The sequence below is a fragment of the Pholcus phalangioides genome, unplaced genomic scaffold (genome assembly GCF_987345545.1).
Source record: "Pholcus phalangioides strain wild (caught in Gottingen) unplaced genomic scaffold, Ppha-v1.0 ptg000015l_1, whole genome shotgun sequence".
NCBI classification, from domain to species: domain Eukaryota; kingdom Metazoa; phylum Arthropoda; class Arachnida; order Araneae; family Pholcidae; genus Pholcus; species Pholcus phalangioides.
Genome location: NW_028301608.1, coordinates 111936238 through 111958201, shown reverse-complemented (window position 1 = coordinate 111958201; position 21964 = coordinate 111936238). Strand labels below are relative to the sequence as shown.

The window sequence follows — 21964 nt, the reverse complement described above, 5'->3', positions numbered from 1 at the left end:
ACGAATTAAAAAAACTCTGAAATAAAGTATTATTTCATAGACTTCCCGAGGAATTAAAACTATTTTATCACATTCAATTCACCTTAGTAGTGGTGTATTAGCCCGTTCTGGCTGCACCCTCACAAAAACGGTTCCGTTCTTTTATATATTTTTTCTCATTTCTTTTTTATAAAAAAAAATTTTCATCAATGCGAAAATCCACTGACCAGGAAAACCTTTTTAAGAGGATTGTCTTTGAGATTTCAAAGGCTATATTTGGAAGACAATTTCTCTGTGAGCGGACACATGTCCTGATCGCATTTGATTATAGGAATGCTTATGCTATATCGATATTTCTACATGGCCTCTCTGCAAATTTGTGAAAAAGTTTCTTTGCATCTTTCTGTAACTTTGTCTGTGCGGTCACGTGGGTATCGCGCTCGACTCTTCCTGCGAGGATCCATGTTCGAATTCCGTTTGTAGCACAATGTTAGTCGGTTGAAATTGGTTTATGCAGTTTTTCCCCTTCAAGGCACGAATACGGGCAGGTCTTCCCCCCATTTGTTAAATTCTCCCCGCAATTCAACACAATGCTTACGCTCCTTTCATACGCTACGGATTCGTCCTTACGGAGGATCGTAACGATGAAAGGAGCGTAATAGGAGGATATTCGATACGGAATATCCTCCGCACGGAGATAATTGCTTTTTGTTTCGTCACAGAGCAGTGTCGTCTTAACGCGTGGGCCCAACAAAAGTGAGATCTAGTTGAAGTTTTCTATAATTTTCCATGTAGGGCCTCAGAAAAATCGCTTGGCCCGGGTGCCCATGATGCTCTTAAAAGGTCCCTTTTTATAGAGTCGCTCCATACCGCCGAACGTCCGTAGTGTGTGAAGGCAGAAAGAATGAGGATTAACATGTACCAACAAGAGCTCCTTTTACGGGAATTGCAACGGTCATGAAAACTGTTATCAGATATATATCTTACGGTAAATGTGATAAATGCGGTTGTTATACATAATAACCGGTTATTGTGGATAATTACCGAGCATATTGGTAGGTTTGATAAATTTCCCTAAATTAATCACTTTTACCGATGATTATGCATAGTACCCAAATGTTGCGTCATTGGTAAGCATGATAAATCGTACTATATGATGCATTATACATGATAATTCATAAATGTATTGTATCATTATATCGGGGTACGTTCGAAAAATTTGCTATCATTATATTGGGGGTCCCGACTATATTCATCAAACGTACAAGACTCATTTAGAATTTCTTTCATATTTGTCAAATTTACACTGGGGTATTATGCATAATCACAGATAAGAGCGAATAATTTAAAGCATTTATCAAATTTACCGATGGAACTTGGCTATTATGCATAATTTTTAGTAAAATTAATAATGATTTATTGACTATCATATTTGCCAACGACGATGGTTATTATGCGGATTCAGCGGTAAAAGTAATACATTTATCAAACTTACCGAGTCGATTGGTAAGTATGCATAATAACCAGTTACTATGCATAATAATCGATATACCACATTTACTGCACTATATAGACATAATTAGTTTCACTTCATAAATGTCAATAGAAGATGTCCAATACTTACTTGTTTGACGATAATTTCAATGATGTCGTCGTCATCTTGCAAGTTGTATTTCTTCAGTATATCCTTAAAAGATTGAATCGATATTATTAGAGAAATGCTATAAGGAGATTTTTTTAACATGCAATAATTTCCAACCAAATGTACCGCATAATAACGAGAAACACTAATAACTTATTCGTTCTTTATTGTCAGTCTTTATAAAGCAACGTGGAGGGAAAAACCACGATGATTACCGAAACGGTGTCTCTGCACCAAAAGTATACTTTAATACATGAAATTATTATATTCTACCTACCTTTACCTAAAAACAGAAAAAAAAGGGAAAAAATCAAAATATTTCAGGTACATACACTATCAAGACAACAAATTCAAGTCTATAATTTATTCTCTACGTATCCATATAATAGGATATGATCACATTCCATCATCTTTATTTAATTAATATGTAATACAGAAGTGATTTCCTGAAAGATACTGTAATCATTCACTTTACCGAGAATTAATTTTTATTGATTTTGCCATTCATATCATAAAAAACTACGAGGCAGAAACAAATTTACGAGTTCATTCAACTGTTTTCGTCTCTATTTAGTGTATCATTAATCTGCTTGATGAGTAAAACGTTGAATTTCTGAAAAAGAAAAAAAACAGATATTCTCTTAATTTCTATGATAGAGTACTTACAGGTTTTTCAGTTTCTTTAACGAAGTCATCTGTAGCCTCTTTTGGTTGCTTAGGATTAACAGTACCGTCTTTTTCATCGATCAATGGCTCAGATCCAGGAGATTTTTTGTTCTTCTCCTACACAAAATTATAAGTGATAAAGTTAAGATTTTCCATGTAAGTTATCTCGGTAGCTCATTTTGTTATACAGTCAGGACTCGATTTTACGAACCGACATGCTTTTACGAACTAGTCTTTTCTGGACCTAAAGTTTATAATACTTCTTTAAGAAATTCACAAACCTTCGACTTTAAGAATCGATCAGTTTTTCGAGTTCGTAAAAACAAGCGTTGACTGTATTACATGAATACAAATATTGATAGTGATGACTTAGGCTATGATTTCTATGGCCATGCACGTATTTTTTTATGATTTTACATTTTTCGCTACTATTATGCGATAGAAATAAATCATTTTCCCATGATTTTCAGTAATTCTAAGGCATTTTTTTCATTATTTTCACTATTTCTCCATGATCCCCCCCCCACTGAGACAGTACTATAACAGGATTTAGCGACCCCCCCACTCCAAGAATTCATGAATATATCATGTAATCAATTCTATTATACAATGCACGTCCCACATGTGGACGATCCTGAATCTCTTACCCATGGGACGTTCAGCAACTATGCCATAAGAGGAATAACCGGACAGGAACGCATTGAATAGGAAGTCGTCACATAATTATTATTTTCAGAGTGCCTACCATACTAAATAAAGCTTTGGCAGCCTAATTACAACACAATTAGTCATAAGAAAAAAAGTGTTTAAAATTTTCAGATAATTTCTTTGATTGAAAAATAGAATGGAATTTCTCTCTTTAATGTTTTAAAAACGTTGCCATTCCTGATACCATGCCGCGGGTTGGCCACTCCTGAACTTGGGTTTTTAAGAAATTATGAAGGAAAGTATGCATTTCGTTTTATATTCAAATGAATCTCATCAATATTGAATGAAGAATACGCTATACTTACTATAACCTAAAAAATCATTAAATGGTTTCATTATTTCTCATTCATATTTAAAATATCTAACTATAGTAGACCAACTAATTACGCTCAGAAATCTATACTGACGAGCTCAAAGACTAACAAATTCAACTGCTACAAATTAGAACAATTAAATTTGTTTTTTTTTTCATTAACGTTCGATAATCACTCCGATACTCACTTTTTTCAAGATTACTCGCACAATTCTGTACAGAATGTCATCAGGAACATCGGTTATTTTGCGTTTTTTTAGCTCATCCTTGAAAAAAAAGAAAAAAAAAGAAATCCCCATCAATCTCTTTAAATGAATTTGTTTTTCATATTTTGATTTATATCAGCAAGAAAATTATAAAAGATTAAAATGAATTAAATTCGTTTATAAATTTGCGAAAGTTTGATAATAATTTATCATATAGAAAGTTCAACTGATTATATACAGTATATCCTGATGTTTCATCGAGTTAAATTTGGAAGAGAAATTACTAGTAATATGGAGAGTATTTGAAAAACTAACACACTAAAACCCTTCTTGACGGATACCCCTCTTTTACGGACGAATTTTTTTATCCCACCGGTGTCCGTAAAAGAGAGGTTTTACTTTACGTATAATTTTAAATTCGTGGTTTAAATTAACATACATTATTGTCATCAATTTAACAATTTATAATTTATGATTTATTTGTTTTAAAAAATGTATAAGAATTGTCAGCACATATCATTCACTTCATTACAGAAAATAGAAATATGAAAATGTATAAAACGACAATTATATATATAATGCACTTGATGAAAAAAATATTTCATTACTTACTTTCACCTGCATGATAAATTAAAAAATCCATTTATTTTACACTGGTACTACTATATGGAAATATGATTTAAAATAGTCATACACAATTAAATTATGTATTGAATTTCAGAAAAAAAATCTTCACGCTAAAATGAGTATGAAGTGCTCTTGATACTTTCTAATTTTGTTTATCACTGAAACCTCCAATTAGATAACAATACAATTGCAACAAAATTGTCACATTTTGTGGAACGGGAACACTGAAAATGATCTGTAAGTCGAGACGATTAGCTCTGCTAGTACAGGGCTCGCCTTGGGGGCCCTAGACGGAAAAGAAAACCATTAAGAAGGGCACCTGGTGATCGCAGACACCAAAGACCCATTGGCGGGCACTTGAACCAGCCATCAAGGCCACCCAAAAATCCATTGACTACTACTCGTGGGAGGACATAGCAGTCGTGAGGCAGCTCCCTGAAATCCACGCTAATTACAAGATACAAGATGAAAGATTTCTGGCGGGGCCTATCTGTTTGCAGACATCAGCCGCCTTCAAAACCGGCCCGCGGGGGACCACTGTGAAGAGAAAGGCAAGGGCGCAAATGTTCGTGTAAGTGTGGAGTGCATGTATGTCGGTCAGAATTGGGAGTACTGTCTGGTGGGGAACCCACAGTCAATTAAAGAACTTCTTTAATTAACTAGGAATTTTTAAATTGAACATGTCTGGACGAGCATGTTAGTAATATTAATTATTAATATTTTCGGCAGGAAAAGTAAACTGCTTGGTGACGTTGACATCTCGTCGTCATGGTCGCACCTGATTCGTCGGTTGCGTGCCTCGCTCTGGTAGGCTGAAAATAGTCACATGATATACAATTATTAAAGTAAAGTTAGATTCAAGGGGAAGAGAAAAGGGGAATAGTATTAGTATTATTAAAAAGTAAGGAAATTAGAGGGAGAGAAAGAAAATCATTTTTTTTTTTTTTTTTTTTTTTTTTTTTTTTTTTTTTGTTTATTTCCAGAGTAATTCCTAAAAATATTAGGAATACTACTGCAGTTTTAAAAAAAATTTTTTGGGTTTTGGAGAAAATATTTTTGGAAAGATGGGTAAAGGAAATGAAGAAAAAGATAGATAGAGAAAAAAAAGAAAATTTTCGGAATTTAAGTTTCCGGCTATTGCTAGGCTGAGTTTCGCTCAGAATACGTTTGCTAGCTCTGCAAGTTGTTCAAAATTTTCAGTGCGCTAGAATTAGCCCGGCTTCCTTTTGGAACTCTTGTAAAAGTTCGCGTTTCACTTTCCTGGAAGTGGCTTTGCTGATGTTTGTCATGTATACCTTTGCGATCGCGTAAAGTTCTGATGTTGAATCGGAGCATTCGACAGATCCATCTGATCCTGTTTCTTCAACCGTTAAATCGCTCGGTTTCGATTCAGGTTTTCTAGTGGTTTTTGCCGATGTCCGGGCAGTCTGCTCTACGGCAGTTCCTACGGTATGTTCGGGGATCGGTGCGTGCCGTGGCTGGCCCTTGGTCGCTCGGGTTTGATTGCTGGCTTCGTTACGCTTTTGCCCCGGATGTCCCTTCGGTTCGGCCGAAAGCTTGAGGTCCGTAGACTTGGTTCCTCTCAGTAGCTCTGGTTGTATCGTAGGGAGCTCCGTAGATGCAGGCTGACCAATCGCGTTCGACTTGGTTGCTTTCCTATCCTCGAGAGAAATTCGCTTTTTCCGCTCGTAGAACTGTTTCCAGACACTTCTCGGGATAAACGAAAAATTGGAATATTTTTTCGGGGATCTCCTGTATTCTGATGGTTTAATTTTTTCCTGAATTACTTCGGGCGTTGGCAGAATAGATCTAGGATTTCTAAGTTTTGCAAGTTCTTTTTTATAAGTTTCACAGCCGCGATAGATGCTGATATGGTCTTTTCCACAGTTACAGCATGTCGGGGTGTCAACACCTTTGACGTTGCCGCATTGCTTGACTTCGTGCGGGCCCGTACAAACCATACATTTAAGGGGGCGCTCGCACGTTTCTCCGTTGTGGCCCCATGTCTGGCATCGATTGCAGATGCTTAAAACAGGTCGACCGGGGTTTCTCCGGTATCTTTCGATCGATATGTCGATTAAGAAAAGATTTTTAAGATCGAAGATTCGCTTCGACTCGTTAGAGGCCGGCAGGTCAATTTTCCAGAGGGGTAGGAATTTTCCTCTTATTCTTTTCCTGCGGGAGCGTATTTGGGTGACTGAAATCGGCGTGAACCCTTCGTCAATGAGCTCGGTTTGGATATCATCGACGGGCGTTGATGCGTCAAGCCCTCGTAAGACAACGCTGAGGGCTGGGGCGTCCGGCGTGGATCGCTACACGCTAATTAGCTAACTGCTCTCGAGGTGACTAAACGAGGCTGGCTTAAGGCTGGGCCACGACTGGTCAAATGACGAGAAGCAGCTGTGCGTGCTACGTGTTTATTTGTATATTTTGTGTATATGTTACTGCCAAACACCGAAGTGTGGGAAAAGTCCGATCTTCAGAAATGATTAGGGGTTTGGCCCGCCAGTTCGCGAAGTGGCCGAATATCTCTAGCCAAAGTTTGATGTTCTGATGCAAGACTGTCCGGTAGGAAGCAAACCCATTTTTTTAATGTAATAGATGTCTACATATATAACAGCTGTATTGGGTAAACTCTACTTGACGAGAGAAACGAAAGTGAAATTTGATGTAGAAAAAAAATAAAAATAATTATATACACAAACACACACACACCCATGTAGTTCTTTCTACCAAATTTTGGAGGGAAAAAATGATTACCACATCGTGATTGTGGTTTGAGGGGGGGTCTCATAACTAACCTGGATATAATTATCACGAAAAAATCCGCCAACTTGACGACGATCCCGAATCAGGTCTTTTGTTATCGAACTTTGGCCAAGTATCTCCGGCGACTTCACGAACAGGCTTGCCATTGCCCTAAATTCGGACACTGGCTTCACAATTCTGGGCAATTTACAACGAAATTGGCGAATTCGCGGGGCCACTTCGCGAATTGGAAAATTTCTGAGTTTTGCAGGCCCCGCCCAGTGGTTTCGGGCTAAAGTAGATCGGGGGAAGCACACACACACTTCCAGCACAAATTAATCGGTAGTAAATTGCCTATGGTGATAAATCGGTGTTGTGCTCGGCTTGAATGAATTTCATATTTTGTAAAAAACTATATAGATTGCACTTATTTTTATGTGTATTTATTTCATTGTAAGATGCCAAACTGTTCAATAACGAACGATTAGCTTCAGTAAAATAATGCAAGTTTTACTCATATTTTCATATGATACGGTGTTGCACAGAATGACTTCGAGAATTTCTTACGTCATAATAGCATTTTCTTTCTTCTAAAATTCAATTTTTTAGACAGTATGAAAAAATACTCACGTTCTGTTTGACATCATCGATGAAATCATTGGTACCAGAAGTCACTACTGGTTCGTTCACTTTTCCGGTTTCATCGACTATTTCAGTGGATTTTTTGACAACCTGAAAATTTTGTTCAAAGCAAAATTCACATTTAAGTAAAACGACTAGCATCATTTTTAATGAGTTATCAATAAAAATGTTTTTGAACTTCAATGAGAAAAGTCTGTACTTACTATTATCTGGAAAAACGATGAAAATTTATTATAAAATTTTCAATCGACATTTTGGCTGAAAACCAAAGAAATATCATCGGATAGATAAAACGATTTTCGATTATTACATAATTAATTTATATTGTTATCGTAAATTAAAGTGTTTATTACCATTAATTAAAGACAAACTTTACATAAAAATCGATGGCTAATTATGTTTGGCTGGTACTTAATTTCACTTAATTTGATACTAATTAGATTTGCAATTACAGTACAAGATTACTGCATTAACTTTATTTTACTTATGAATTATCTATATAAGCATTCGATGATCGATATTAAATAATTAATACTCATAAAGGTTTTCTAAATACTCACGTATTTAACGATAGTTTTGATGATATCATCGCCATCAATGTCGAACGTCTTGATCACTTCCTGTTTTTAGTGAGGTAATTTTTAGAATACAAAATTCACATATAACTAAAATAACATTTCAGCTGTAATAACGATTTGATATTCTTAGAAAAGAAATTTTATTCATGATTATTATATATATGTATTATATATGTTAGAGTAAATGCGACATGGTTATGCATAATTACCAATCATCTTGGTTAAGTTTGATAAATTTATCACTTTTACCACTGAATATGCACAATACCGGAACGTTTTTGGTAAGTTTGAGAAGTTCTAAAATAATTATCTCCTGTACTGGAGATTATGCATAATAGCCTATCATCGTTAGTAAATTTGATAAATACTGAAAACATTATCGCTTTTACCTTCGATTATGCGTAATAACAAAGTGTCATTGGTAAATTTGATAAATACATGAAATTTACCTCCTTTATCTATGATTATGCATAATATCCAGATGTAATTGGTGAATTTAATAATATTAAAAAAAAAATCCAAATGTGTGATGAATACAGTGGGACCCGATATAATGATAACAGATATTACGATCATACCCCGATATAATGATGCAAATACATGTGTGAATACATAACATATATATATCATATAGTGTGATTAATTATGCTCAATAACGATGCGACACCTGGGCATTTTGCATAATCACCGAATCTTAAAATTTAGGGAAATTTATCAAATTTACCAATGCCGCTTGGGTACTATGCAGAATTGCCTATAAAAGTGATAAATTGGGAGAAGTATATTAAACTTACTAAAATGCTTCATATAAGCATGTATAATAATCGCATTTATAACATTTACCGTAGCATATGCATTTATGATATAGTCCTTTATCAATTATTACTTTAAATTTATTTCTTCAGTAACTTTGAGTTCATTACTCGATTTCTACTTGATATAATTACTTTGATTTTAGAATACATATTCGAGATTATAATAAAAACTACGCAGATAAATATGAATTAAAATTATCGTATTATAGTAAATTTATGCCGCATTATATTTGCGGCACTAAATTTGCAAATTACTACTTACTTTCACCTTAAAAGAAAAACAAACAATATTTTAGAAAAATCCTGATGAAGAGGTAAAATGTAAAGATAGATATGTGTTTGCTTAAACAATAATTAATTAAATAAAAATACCATTATTGCGGTAAAATAAAAAAAATAAAAAAACTTCGAATGAAAATTACATGAACCTTTTGTGCAAATTTATTCAAAACAAGGCAATCACTTTTTTAAAAAATTATACATTTTGAAATAAATTCCGCACAATAAGTAATATTCAATCCTCCATACTTACAATTTTCTCAATTTCTTTCACAACGTCTTTGATAACATTCTTTACTGTATCTTTGTCGACATTACCTTTGTCATCGACCACTTTCTTCTTGTCAGTCGATTTTTCGACCTTTTGAAAATAAACAGAAATGAATTATAAGCACAAATAATCATTGTGAAAACTTTGGAGAATATAATTAGTGCAACAAATACTAATATAATACTGAAAAGATCTCCATCAGCAGTTCGTGATTTCTAAATGGCAGTAAATAAATCTCAAGCCTTTTCTGTCAATTTTCGCTTGTATTCCACTGGTAATACTAATACAACAGGCAAATTGCCCAACGAGGTGGCTGAAAAAATTATGCCCGTGAAAAATATGGATGTCAAATACAACGGAACTAAAGTAACCCAATATAAAAGCGAATATGCAGAAAGACATCCCTCTTCCCCTGTTAATACAACAGATACTGAAAACTGACTCAATGAAGAGATATTGGTGTTTCATAAAAATAAAATTCATCGCTGCCCTCACGGGGACTCGAACCCGTCTCTCGTTTTCCGGATGAGTACTCTACCAACTAAACCATGAAGACAGATAAAACTCTGCTACGTTAGAGCGTATATATGGGGTGAATGGCTCCGTGCAATACACTGTTCATAAAAAAGATTATGGCTTTCTAACGTAAGTATGAATACGATTTATCCCACTACGTCTATCATACTTCTTTCGAACTATATTTGTACAGAAGTAGCATGATTGGTCATTATGGGATTCGAACCCGGGTCGTCAGGTATCTTAACCACTCGACTACACAGCACGTCTTAAAACTCTGTTTAGGAATACTGTAAGGGTATATGGAATATCGGAAACTAGTTTGAGTTCCGTATTTGTACAGAAGTAGCCCCCATGACCCCCCACAGGTAAGCTGTATTCCATTTATCAACAACTCTATTAGAAAAAAACTCTCTGTGGCACTACAACCTGTGATTGTCCCTTATTAATTCATACTGGTGTCCCATTGTCGAAGCAGTTGAGTTACGGTGTATTAATAACTCGTGTTTCATCCTATCCAACCCGTTGAAAATTTTAAACACTTCAGTCATATCCCCCGGCACCTGCTTTCCTCCAATGTGTAAACATATTAAGCCTAGTGTGCCAACAAGAGCACGCGTAACTCTTCTCTGCACCTCGTCAACCAAGTCTATGTCCCTCTGTAGGTATGGTGTCCAAATCTTCAGCCTACTCCAGTCCAGGGCAAACTAAGCCTCGGAAAAGCGGAAGAATCACTTTAGAAGAACGTGACACCTTTTTTTTAAGAATGAAACCGAACATTCTATTCGATATTTTGACCACCGCCGAACAACGTTCAGAAAACCTAAGCCGCTCGTTAATGAAAATTCTCAGATCGCGGTGACCCTAGTTGCATCCGGGATAGAGACACCATTTAACTTGCTAGAGAACCGTGGATTGTTTGCACCAAAATGAGCGACCATGCCCTTTTCAACGCTAAACGTCATGCTCCCTTCATTTGCGCACGCTGCAATCATATTCAAGTTTGTGTAGAAAAACTCCCTATCGCTTTGATGCCCGGCTACCCCCATTGTCTTCGAGTCATCTGTGAATTTGCTAACAATCCCATCAATACCCTGATGGAGTTTATCGATAAAAAATGAAAAAGTTTGGGGCCAAGAGGAGGGACTCCTCTTTTGAAACCTGTCCAATCAGAGAATTCCCCGCTGACCGTATCCCGTTGGGCCTATCTCTCAACCACGTATGATTATTTAACCACGTAATTACGATTTATAGATGAAATTTAGAAAATTCTCATCCAGTAACTGCTCATGAATTTCTTCACTTAATCGATACTCACTATTCTGAAGATGATTCGAACAACTTTAGAAATCGTTTTATCGTCTTTAATGTCGTAAGGCTTCAGTTCATCCTTGATAATAGAAAAAAAATTGGAGGAAATCAAATTTAAAAAAAAAAAACCATGCAACAATTTTATATAATTTTGTAATAAAAATGTTATTTGCCTCCCCAGAAAACAGAAAATAACTAAAAAGGATTCTTTAGAGAAAATTTTGATCGTAATCGCAAGAAATTCAAAATTAAGTGATGAATATGGCATTGACTTCTTGATTAAACCCTGTGACTGCGCTAAATTGTGGAGGTTTTTTTCACTGGTGAAGATAAACATTTCTACCACTCCAGTACTTGTCATATTCCTTTAAATGAATTTCTAATTTGCGCTCGAAAATTTTGTATGGACATTTTTCCACTTATTACAGTTTCAAGTGGGATACAGTGAAACCTCGTTAAAGCGATACCAAATGTAACGATAAATCCCTCTACAACGATGTTTTGTCAAATATTCTTTGGAATTGTCCATAGTTTAATGTTGAACTCTTCTCTATACAACGATATCCTCTACTACAATGAATCCCGTTATAATGATATTTTCTGTAGAGATTTGGAAAACCGCTACACACAATGATATTTTTTATATATCGATCAAAATTGTCTTGAATATAATTTTAACTTCATCACTTCAATAGCATTGGGGTTTTGCTCAACATGATCACCGTAAGTGTTGTTGAAGTTGTTGATATTGCTACCTTCTGTGTAACACACGATAGTACAATACGATAAATATTCTGCAGGGGCAATACATCTAAATGAGTTTTATTAATCAACTGATAAATTAGTTTTTTCGAGGCACGTAAATACTTCAAAGGACGTTTTACTGATAGCTACTAATAACGCAGATTTAGAAAATATGATTTAGAAAACAGCCTAAATTTAGTGGCGTGGCACGTTGGGATAATGTTGCCCCTCGATATACGATAATCCTTCTATTACGATAGTTTTTATTGTTCCACACAGAGTATCCTTGCATCGAGGCTTCACTGCATATACATTATTTTAAGAGTTTGAAAGTTTGGTATTAATATGTCTTTTCAAACATGTTGATCAACCTGCTATTCCTCCTCTTCTATAAAACACGGAAGCAGTTCATAAGTTAAGTAACTAATTCTAAAATAAAACGATTATAAAGCCAATGTAATACTAATCTGCTAAAATATTTTGCATTTATTACTGTCCGATCTTGATTGGTTACAAATTAAAAATCTTCCATTATAGGGAAATGCTCGAGCCCTTTCTCGCTGAAACGGGGTTTTTCAAGTGATAAACGGGATTAGCATGGAATATTTTAGAAAATCCTGCACGCATATAGATACAAACAGTACAATACTCACTTTTGTCTATTGAAAGAAAGAAATCGAGAAAGATATTACATATATATATACCAATAATATTATAAAAATACAAATACCACAACAGACAAAATGCCCAACGAAGCGGCTGAAAAAAGGATGCCCATAAAAATATGGTTGTTGAATATATTATATATAAACCATTTCTAAAGTATATAATACATAATATATATATAATTAAAAATATATTATATATAAAAATATTATTTCAAAGATATTATACTCTATACCGAGGCGATACCGATTTTGTATCAACTGTATAGGAATTATTATTTTTAAAATTACATTATCATTTTTCCAATGATCGTAATATTAATTAAGTGATATTGGTTTATTATTAATTTCATTTATTAAATCACAATCGTGTATAAAGCATCAAATTTATTCAGTAAATCATTTTTTTAAATATATATTTATATAAGAAAGATTTCCTGATAGAAATTAAATTATTTAGTTATAGAGAATCTTAGAGAAATAATTGCTCTGCAAAATACCTCTACGTTTCATGATTTGAAAATCTGCAATTCTAAAAATTACGATGTACAGTATGATGTACAAACAACACATTATGAAGGTAAAAACTTACAATGTCCTTGATCTCATCGATATTTTTCTTAGATACTTTGTCTTCTTCAACTACATCTGTGAGATCGGATTCATCCTGTAATAAAAGGGGAAAAAACGCGAAAAGGTTGATCGTGTTAAAATCGAAAACAAAACGACAATTCAATTACAGGGTTTGCAGAATCGAATAATTTGTTCTGAAACTTATACTTACGACTGGTTTATTATCATTATTTGTGTTTTTTGTATTTTTAGTGACTATTTTCCTTCCATCTGATGTGTATATAGTCGTTGTCACGGTTCTTGTACGCTATTGAAAAGAATGCCGAAATTAGTATCTTAATTGCCGTAAAACGATAAAAATACAGAAAATATGTTTTTGAATGTGATATTTATTTATAATCGGAAACCAAACACACAATTTGATCCACTCCGACAGAAAAATGTGGTGGCTAGATATTTCCTGAAATATCGAAAATCACTCCAAGGATATCGCTGCGTGATGAATATTGGCGGTAGGATTTGAACTACACACACACGCAGTGTGTCCTTTAACTCATGGGTCAAACTTTAAGGGAAGGTAAAATACACATAAAGAATCATTTCTTGTATAGCAATGTGGGGTCGGAAATGAAAAGTTTTGGCAGAAAAAACACGGAATACTGAGGAAATGAAAAAAGTTTTCCATGCACGCCAATCGTTGCATTGATACTTCCAGGGCTTTATCACTCACTGTTAATGGTCGGATGTTTCATCATTTAATTGTATCAAATCATTCTCAGCAAGACTTTCCCATAATGATGTAAATAAAAAACTTTTTTTTTTTCATTTCCTTAGCATTTCGTGTTTTTCCACCAACACTTTTCATTTCTGAACTCACAATGCTACACAAAAAATTCTTCTTTATGTGTATTTTACCTGCCCCTTAAAATTTGGCCCTTGCTTTACAAAATATGTTTTATCAAATAGGTTTGATAAATAAATATGACAATGTAAGGTCAACTTTGATAGCGACGAAGCTAAATTCAAAGTGAAAATGAACTATTTATTATTCATTTCTACGTAGAAAAAAATAAATTTAAATTCAAGTTTTAAAAAAGATTTTTGACAAATATCTTTTATAAAACTTCTATAGTGTAATATGGGCAGTAGACATACCTCTGGCGAATTTCTGACCGATTGGGGCGTATCTCTCACGTATTTATGAGTGTCTGAGATGCGCGAGTTTGAAATGGTCCTGGACTATAAATTATGGTCATATAGGACCAAACCTTAAATTACGAGATATCAAACCAGGTCATGGAAACAAATTCATACGAGTGCCACTAAGTAGTCATGTGGCATCAAAATGTCCAAGTTCTGTAATTTCGTAACCAGCATGACTTCAACAAAACGGCTACAGAACTATTTATTTGAGTTTTTAAGGCAGGGATCACAATATAAAAGTTCATTTATAAAACTTAAAAAATTCAACCAATAAGGTTATCGGTTACATTCGAGCAACTTCAACCAATGCTCTTATGGGTTGTATTTTTCAAGTTTTATTAATGAACTTTTATGAAACTTCTATAGTTCAATTCCATCCTAAGAAAATTTTAATCCAAGTTGAAGGGAGATTTTAGCCAAATTCACATCAGCTGCCAAACAAGTATAACGTTGATTTGTGAAATTTTGTTACTTGAGTTAACATCAACCTTTCTTACGATACCTTCATATAAATTTAATATTTTTGGTTATTAGCTGTTGAGATTAATAATTTGGAAGAAAATTGTTAGAGATGATAAAACTCACTAAAAATTGTTTAACCTTTTCAGACCCAGAGTCCATCTCAATGGACATAACCTTCAAATATCCACAGCAAATTGGTTTCTCGTGCGATAAGGTTCATTATTGGCTTTTTGGTATTGACAACAATCCCTTTACTGAATCAGATTTATATTTCACGTTGGTAACACTACGGTGGTAACGTTGCCACAATTTATGTCAGTCATCGGTGCTTCTTGGCTTATACACAATAAAGTTCTTTTTTATTTTTTTCCTCAAAAAATTATTTTACTGTGGAGTTTTCTCAACTACAGTATTTTTTAAAGTATCTCTATACCTTATACTTCTTATACCATATAATTTTTTTTTAAATTTGCACTCCTATTTAAGCATTTACATAATGATTTCCATTGAGATGGACACTGGGTCTTAAAGGTAGGAAAACTTCCTTCTTCTAGCAATTTGTTGTTACGTTCTTATTCTCTTGAAATTTTAATTATACCTTCATTGGAAACTGATTCTATGACAAAGAGTTTTCAAAAAAGTATGATTGGAAAGATCAGCAAGTCATTTTAGCGGTTAAGCGTAATATACAGAGCGCCATGACCAAAGTCCTGACTTATTTTAAAAAACCAATATAAAATCAACACACTGACATCTTATAGTGATATTTTGCAATGCCATGGTCGAGCATTACTTCTGGGATATCAAAAGAAGTACAAAACTTCATGCATTGCTTGTATTGTACCTTAAAACATGTACACAACAAAAGCAAAATTTTGTCAAACAGTAACAGTGCACATTTCAGTTTTGAGCTGTTTTTCATGAAGCACCTTATGATGGTTTCGCACCTTTTGCTTTGATGGATATATCGTTTTAGGCCAAGCAAGTCGTATCTTAAATTTACATTATCCAAATTCATGCATTTGCTAACACGATCTGCAGTATCGATTGTTCGCAATAAAGTATCGATTATTTGCATGATTCGTATCAAAGTGCTTAATTTTAATCAATTATAAACGGTAAAGTAATGTAATAATATAAATGTGTAATAATGTAAAAATAATGTAATGTAAACGGTAGAGTAATGTAATGTAAACGGTAGAGTAATGTAATGTAAACGGTAGAGTAATGTAATGTAAACGGTAGAGTAATGTAATGTAAACGGTAGAGTAATGTAATGTAAACGGTAGAGTAATGTAATGTAAACGGTAGAGTAATGTAATGTAAACGGTAGAGTAATGTAATGTAAACGGTAGAGTAATGTAATAACTGTAATCTATGCATGGAATTTTGAACTTCTTTCATTTTCCAGAAAAAACATCTGGAGCAATATGTTTATTTCACTACCACTTCTCTCTCATAAGCTTGATTTTATATAAATTATGAAATGTGTCTCTGACCTTTGGCCCACCCCGTTTAACCGAATCGGATACATCAGATATTGACATGTTAGAAAGTAATTACACCGAGCAGAAAAAATAATGTCTGTTACGATAAATAGTTTGGAAAAAAGTTATTAGAGATGATAAAAATCTTTAAATCTTGTTTAACACTTACAGTGGTTGTTCTTTTCCCGGGTTTCTTCTTGGTATCTCCTTCATCATCATCATCATCATCATCAGGTTGATCTGGTTCTCTTTTCTGTTTAAAGATAAATTAAAATATTTTTTTAAAGTTTAAAATATTTTAGTTTTGAAGAAAATTGAGAGATGGAAAAAAAATCACTAAAATATATTTGTTCAACACTTACAATGATTGTTTCTTTCCCTGGTTGTTTCTTGGTATCATCTTTATCTCCATCATCAGGTTGTTCTGGTTCATTCTTCTATTTGAAGATAAATTAAAAAATTTCTTAAAGGTCTTCCTTTCGTCTCTTACTTTATTCTACATATGAAATATTTATTTATACCAATCGATTAGACAATGAAATACAAGAGTTCGTTATTTGCTGGTGATCATGTCATAAATGTACAAGGTGAAGGAAATATTTCATACTTCACTGAGGAAGATGCATTTTGTTAGATTGTTCCGAGCCTTAAAAAGCTCTCTGCTCCTCTCTCTATTTAATTTTTTCAAAGAAAATTGATTTGTGTTTTATAATCACTGCTTGTGATAGGTAAAGTGAGTGGAAAAAAACAATAGAGGATTTTCTCGGTCGAACAAAACTTCAGATAAAGAGAATTTGCTCGAAAAAGATTACATAATACAGTCGATCCCGCTCAAGGCGTTGTCTCGTTTAAAACGTTTTTTTTTCCCGCGATTTCACTATAACGCGATTTTGAAAAGTTGACTTTTTAAACTGCAACCTGTAAAATTTTTTTTGTAGTTTGATTTTAAGCATAAAAATGGGCTTGCAAATTAGATATAATAAAAGTACGATATAATTAAAATGACAAAATCCGTCGGATTTATTGATGTACATGAGACAAATGTGAATGAAACGCTCAAATTCATCTCAACAGATCTTACTAATCAGCAACTTCTGATAACACCTCAACAATGCCATCAGGATTTTAATCAAAGAACACGATTCTAATGAATCTAAAATCGCCATATTTGAGAGTAATATTCATATTTGTATTGCTTTGCTACTAAAATTTGTATAAAGAGACGAAGAATGCTGCTTGTGTAATTGCATTTTTAATTGGGTAATAATATTGTTTGTAATTGCATTTTTAATTGGGTAATAATGTTGTTTGTAATTGAATTTTTAATTGTGTTGCTGTATTTTTGAAATATATGGCATCCATATTTGTATGGGCATCTTTTTCTCAGCCACCTCGTCGGGCATTTTGCCTATTGTGGCGTTGTATTTGTATTAGAAATGTTATCAGCCTTATCATACCAGACTCTTCAGAAAAAAAAACATTCACATTCACTAGAATCAATCAGAAGTAGTGAAGACAGAGAAATAAAGAGAGTATTAATTAACTATTCATGAGTCCTTAAGCAACTTTTACCGAGTTTTCATCCAAGCTGGTGAGAAATTTTAAGCAAATTTACATCAGTTGCCAAGCAATTATACCGTTAATTTGCGAAATTTTACTTTGAGTTGACGTTAATCCACTTGCGATGCTTTCATATTTTTTTAGTAGTTATTGCTATTGGCTGTTGAGAGGGGAAAAAAACGGTTGTTACGATAAATTGTTTAGAGGAAAAACTATTAGAGATGGTAAAAATCATTAAAACTTGTTTAACACTTACAGTGGGTGTATCTTTTCCGGGCTGTTTCTTATCTCCATCATCGGGTTTTCCTGGTTTCTTCTATTTAAAGATAAATTGGAATTTTTTTTTAAAGGTATTTCTTTCGTTTCTTACTTTATTCTAAACGTAAAATATTTATTTCTGCCAATTGATTGTACAATGAAATACAAGAGTTCGGTATTTGCCGATGATCATGCAATAAATGCGCAAGATGAAAATATTCGATACTTGACTGAAGAAGTTGCATTTTACTTGGTTGTTCCGAGCATTAGAAAGCTCTTTGCTCCTCTCTCTATTCAAATTTTTCACAGATAATTTGTTTGTGGTTAATAATCACTGCTTGTGATAGATAAAAGAAGTGGGTAAAAGAATAAAGGCATTTTACGGTTGAACAAAACTTCAGATAAAGAGAATTTCTCTGAAAAATGTTTCCTAATATAGTCGATCCCGCTCAAGAAATTCTCTCGCTTAAGACTTCTTTTTTTCCCCCAGATTACAGTTTCTTTCAAGTTAAAGTATCCGACCATGTTGAAAACGTCATTTTGAAATGAAATATCCATTTGCTATTTTGATCTTCAATGCAAGACCCCATTTCCTGTGATTTCAAAACAGGCCTTGCTTTATTTCTTTAATGCTTAAAACTTATCTTATGCCCACTTTTGTGTTGCGTTTTTCATAAAGCTGTAATAAAAACTTGAAAATTGTTTTACAAAAAATGCCAATTTTAGACATTTTACTTGAGTTTGAAACATAATTTATAAAACATCAGCTGTTGGTATCATTACAAAATTTTAATATGGTATTTTGCCATATACTGTTAACATTTTGAACCAAAATCTAAGGTCCATTACATGTATTTGTGTGTTTTGTACACGATGTGTTAAATTAAATTTCAAAAAATTCGCACGTGCATCAACAAATTTGAGTATAAATTATGAGCATACCACGCAATCTTTTATTGTGCACAGCAATACCACTTTTCAATTTTAGTTCGTAACTGCATCATCACTAGCTAAAAATCTACCATGAAAATAACAAATCCTTTCATTCATAGATTTTTTTGCAATCGAATTTTCGAATATTAGTTGAATTTTTCTTGAAATTTTGCATAAAAATGGGGCTTTTTCATAGAAAATGACATAAGTAAAGTAATTCAAAATGTGTATGACATCGTTTTCATTAATCTGAGACACTCTCTATCAAAACATGTTATTAATCATATTATTATGAAAACTTTTATTATCAGGGCTCGGATGTTGATGATATTTGCATTTTTCTGGGAATTTTTTATTCTCATTTTATGGGATTTTTCAAGTCAACAATATCCTGGCTTTGGTTATTATCGATACCATTTTATAAAAAATGCTCAGAAATGAATTCTCAAAAAGATGTCTCGTCTAGTAAGATTCCTTTATGATGCATTTTTTTTTTAAACACGATAAACTGTTTTATCCTAATAGAATATAGCCTAAAATTCTCATTCACCGAGTCATCTTTAGGACTGCCATCGTCGTCATCAGTCGTATCATCATCACGGTGGAATCTAATTGTGATTCTATATCTCTTGCGATCCTAATATGGCGGTGTGAAATATAAATAAATCGAATAAATTTAAGAAATCAATAGATTGTAATCAATATGATCGCAATGAAAAAAACCGAAACGAAATGTCTCACGTAAGGTTGATTTATACAAGGTTGGTTGTATTTTTCAATATTATAGATATTGTTTGGAAAATGTCTTCAACACTCACTTTTACCTGTAAAAAAATTGAATTCGATTTATTGCCTTGTTTGCTCAAATATTGCACTATACCATATAAACACCAAAATAAAATGCACGGTCAATATACTGACGCAAAGGAAAAACTTGATTGTAGTACTTTGATTAGATATATCGAAAAAATACTCTTAATTCGAGGACAAAAATCAATGACGAAACCTGCATTAGTATAAATTTCACTGCCGTGTAAATAACGAGCATCTGTTCTTGTGAATTAAAAAGAACTGTATTACCCCGCATTAAACGGCATGCCGGGAAATTCGCGTCACGGATTCTGGAAAATTATTAAAAATGTCTGGACTCTCAAAGATATCTATTGAATTGGTTAATTTGAAGCTTGTCGGATACACTAAGCATTTTCATTTTCTTAAATAATTAGATGTGCTTAACGGGGGAAAACAAGCAGACTTTGAATTATTTTTGTATTCTTTGATCATTGTTTAAGATTTCAATAATCAGAGCAAAAATTTAATGAATATCGCACTGCAAAATATGATACTGTTATACAAAAACAACAGCATGTTTCTTCAATCTCTAACATGCAAAAAAGTGCAAAACATACTAGCTGTATTTTCGTATTAGGTTGGTGATAATTAGGTAGGAGCTATAAATAAATGCATAATTTTCACCATTGCTATCAAATTCCAGACAAAAAAGACGTTTAATAAAATGAAAAAGGGTTTTATTCCTATTCGCGTTTTTTTCAGCATTTAATATAGATTGAAACCGTTCTTCTCAATGTGTATCGTGATTCTCTTACAGAACCAGTATGCTGGGGATGGACTTCAATATTAAAAAAAGCTGATGTTCCTCGATTTTTATGGCATGACGGATAATGCAGGTGAATACGGTATAACTGAATTCCCCTACTTACATATTCAGGATTTTCCTTGATGAAATCTTTAGCATTTTCAGTTATTTTAGATAGATCTGGCTTTCCATTGTTATCAAACAATTTCTCCGGATCATTAGATTCCTAATTGAATAATTCAAAATATGTCACATTGAAATATATACTCGTACTCAATAAAACTACAATGATTAAATTTGTTTAAGACCGGGACTACACTATAAAGGTTTGATAAAAGATCGTTTACAAAACATGAAAAAAAACTACCAAAAAGCCTATCCGTTACATTCAGTAATAAATGTCTGACTTAATGACCGAATTTTTAAAGTTTTATGAAATAACTTTTATAATGTAATCCTTAAATAAGTAGTATCATTATTTTAATTTCATAAAATAATAATCAGTGTAGGAGTGCATATTGTATATAATTACAGTATGAGGGTGCCTGGTACATTCTAATAATTTTTGTACTCATGAACGAATAAAGCTGAGATTACTTCATAAAAGTTTAAAAAAAGACATTATGAAAAAGCAATCAATAAGCCTTTTGGTTATATTTACTCGAATGTAATCAATACGCTTATTGATTGCATTTTTTTCAAGTTTTATAAAAGAACTTTTATCAAACGTTATAGGGAAATCCCGGCCTAGGCATTATATGTTTCGAAATTATTCAGAAAAAATAAGTATAATTACAATAAGTGGGAGATAAATACATTTGGTTAAGAATATGAGAGAAACTCAAAAAATAAGTAAATTACTCACTATTATCTGCAAGAAAAAATTTTTACGAGAATTCAGTTAGAATTATAAATTTAATAATGTACAGGTTTCATCAAATTGAATTGTTTAAAATTGAAAAATGCGTAAATATAACTCAAATAATTGAAATATTTTGGAAACGACTTTTCTCTATCAATCGTAAAAAGCAAAACTTATTGTTCTAATATAATTTTTTTTAAATATGCGTGATTTAAAATTTGTACACGTGTTATTAGCTATTATTTGACCAAGCTTTGAAGAAATAAAATTTTTTCATAAAATTCTCATTTTATGAAAAATTACCAATTTCAGTTAAATT

The 21964-nt window shown here is 33.0% G+C and overlaps 1 long non-coding RNA gene across 1 annotated transcript; it reads right to left on the bottom strand.

Annotated features, from left to right (window-relative positions):
• Nucleotides 1-13302: 13302 nt before the first annotated feature.
• Nucleotides 13303-19824, bottom strand: LOC149077603 (uncharacterized). Its single transcript, XR_016194172.1, has 6 exons — nucleotides 19737-19824; nucleotides 18252-18311; nucleotides 16798-16872; nucleotides 16605-16688; nucleotides 13495-13590; nucleotides 13303-13377 (listed from the first exon to the last, which is right to left on the bottom strand). It is a non-coding gene; the product is annotated as an uncharacterized LOC149077603 (long non-coding RNA).
• Nucleotides 19825-21964: the final 2140 nt, after the last annotated feature.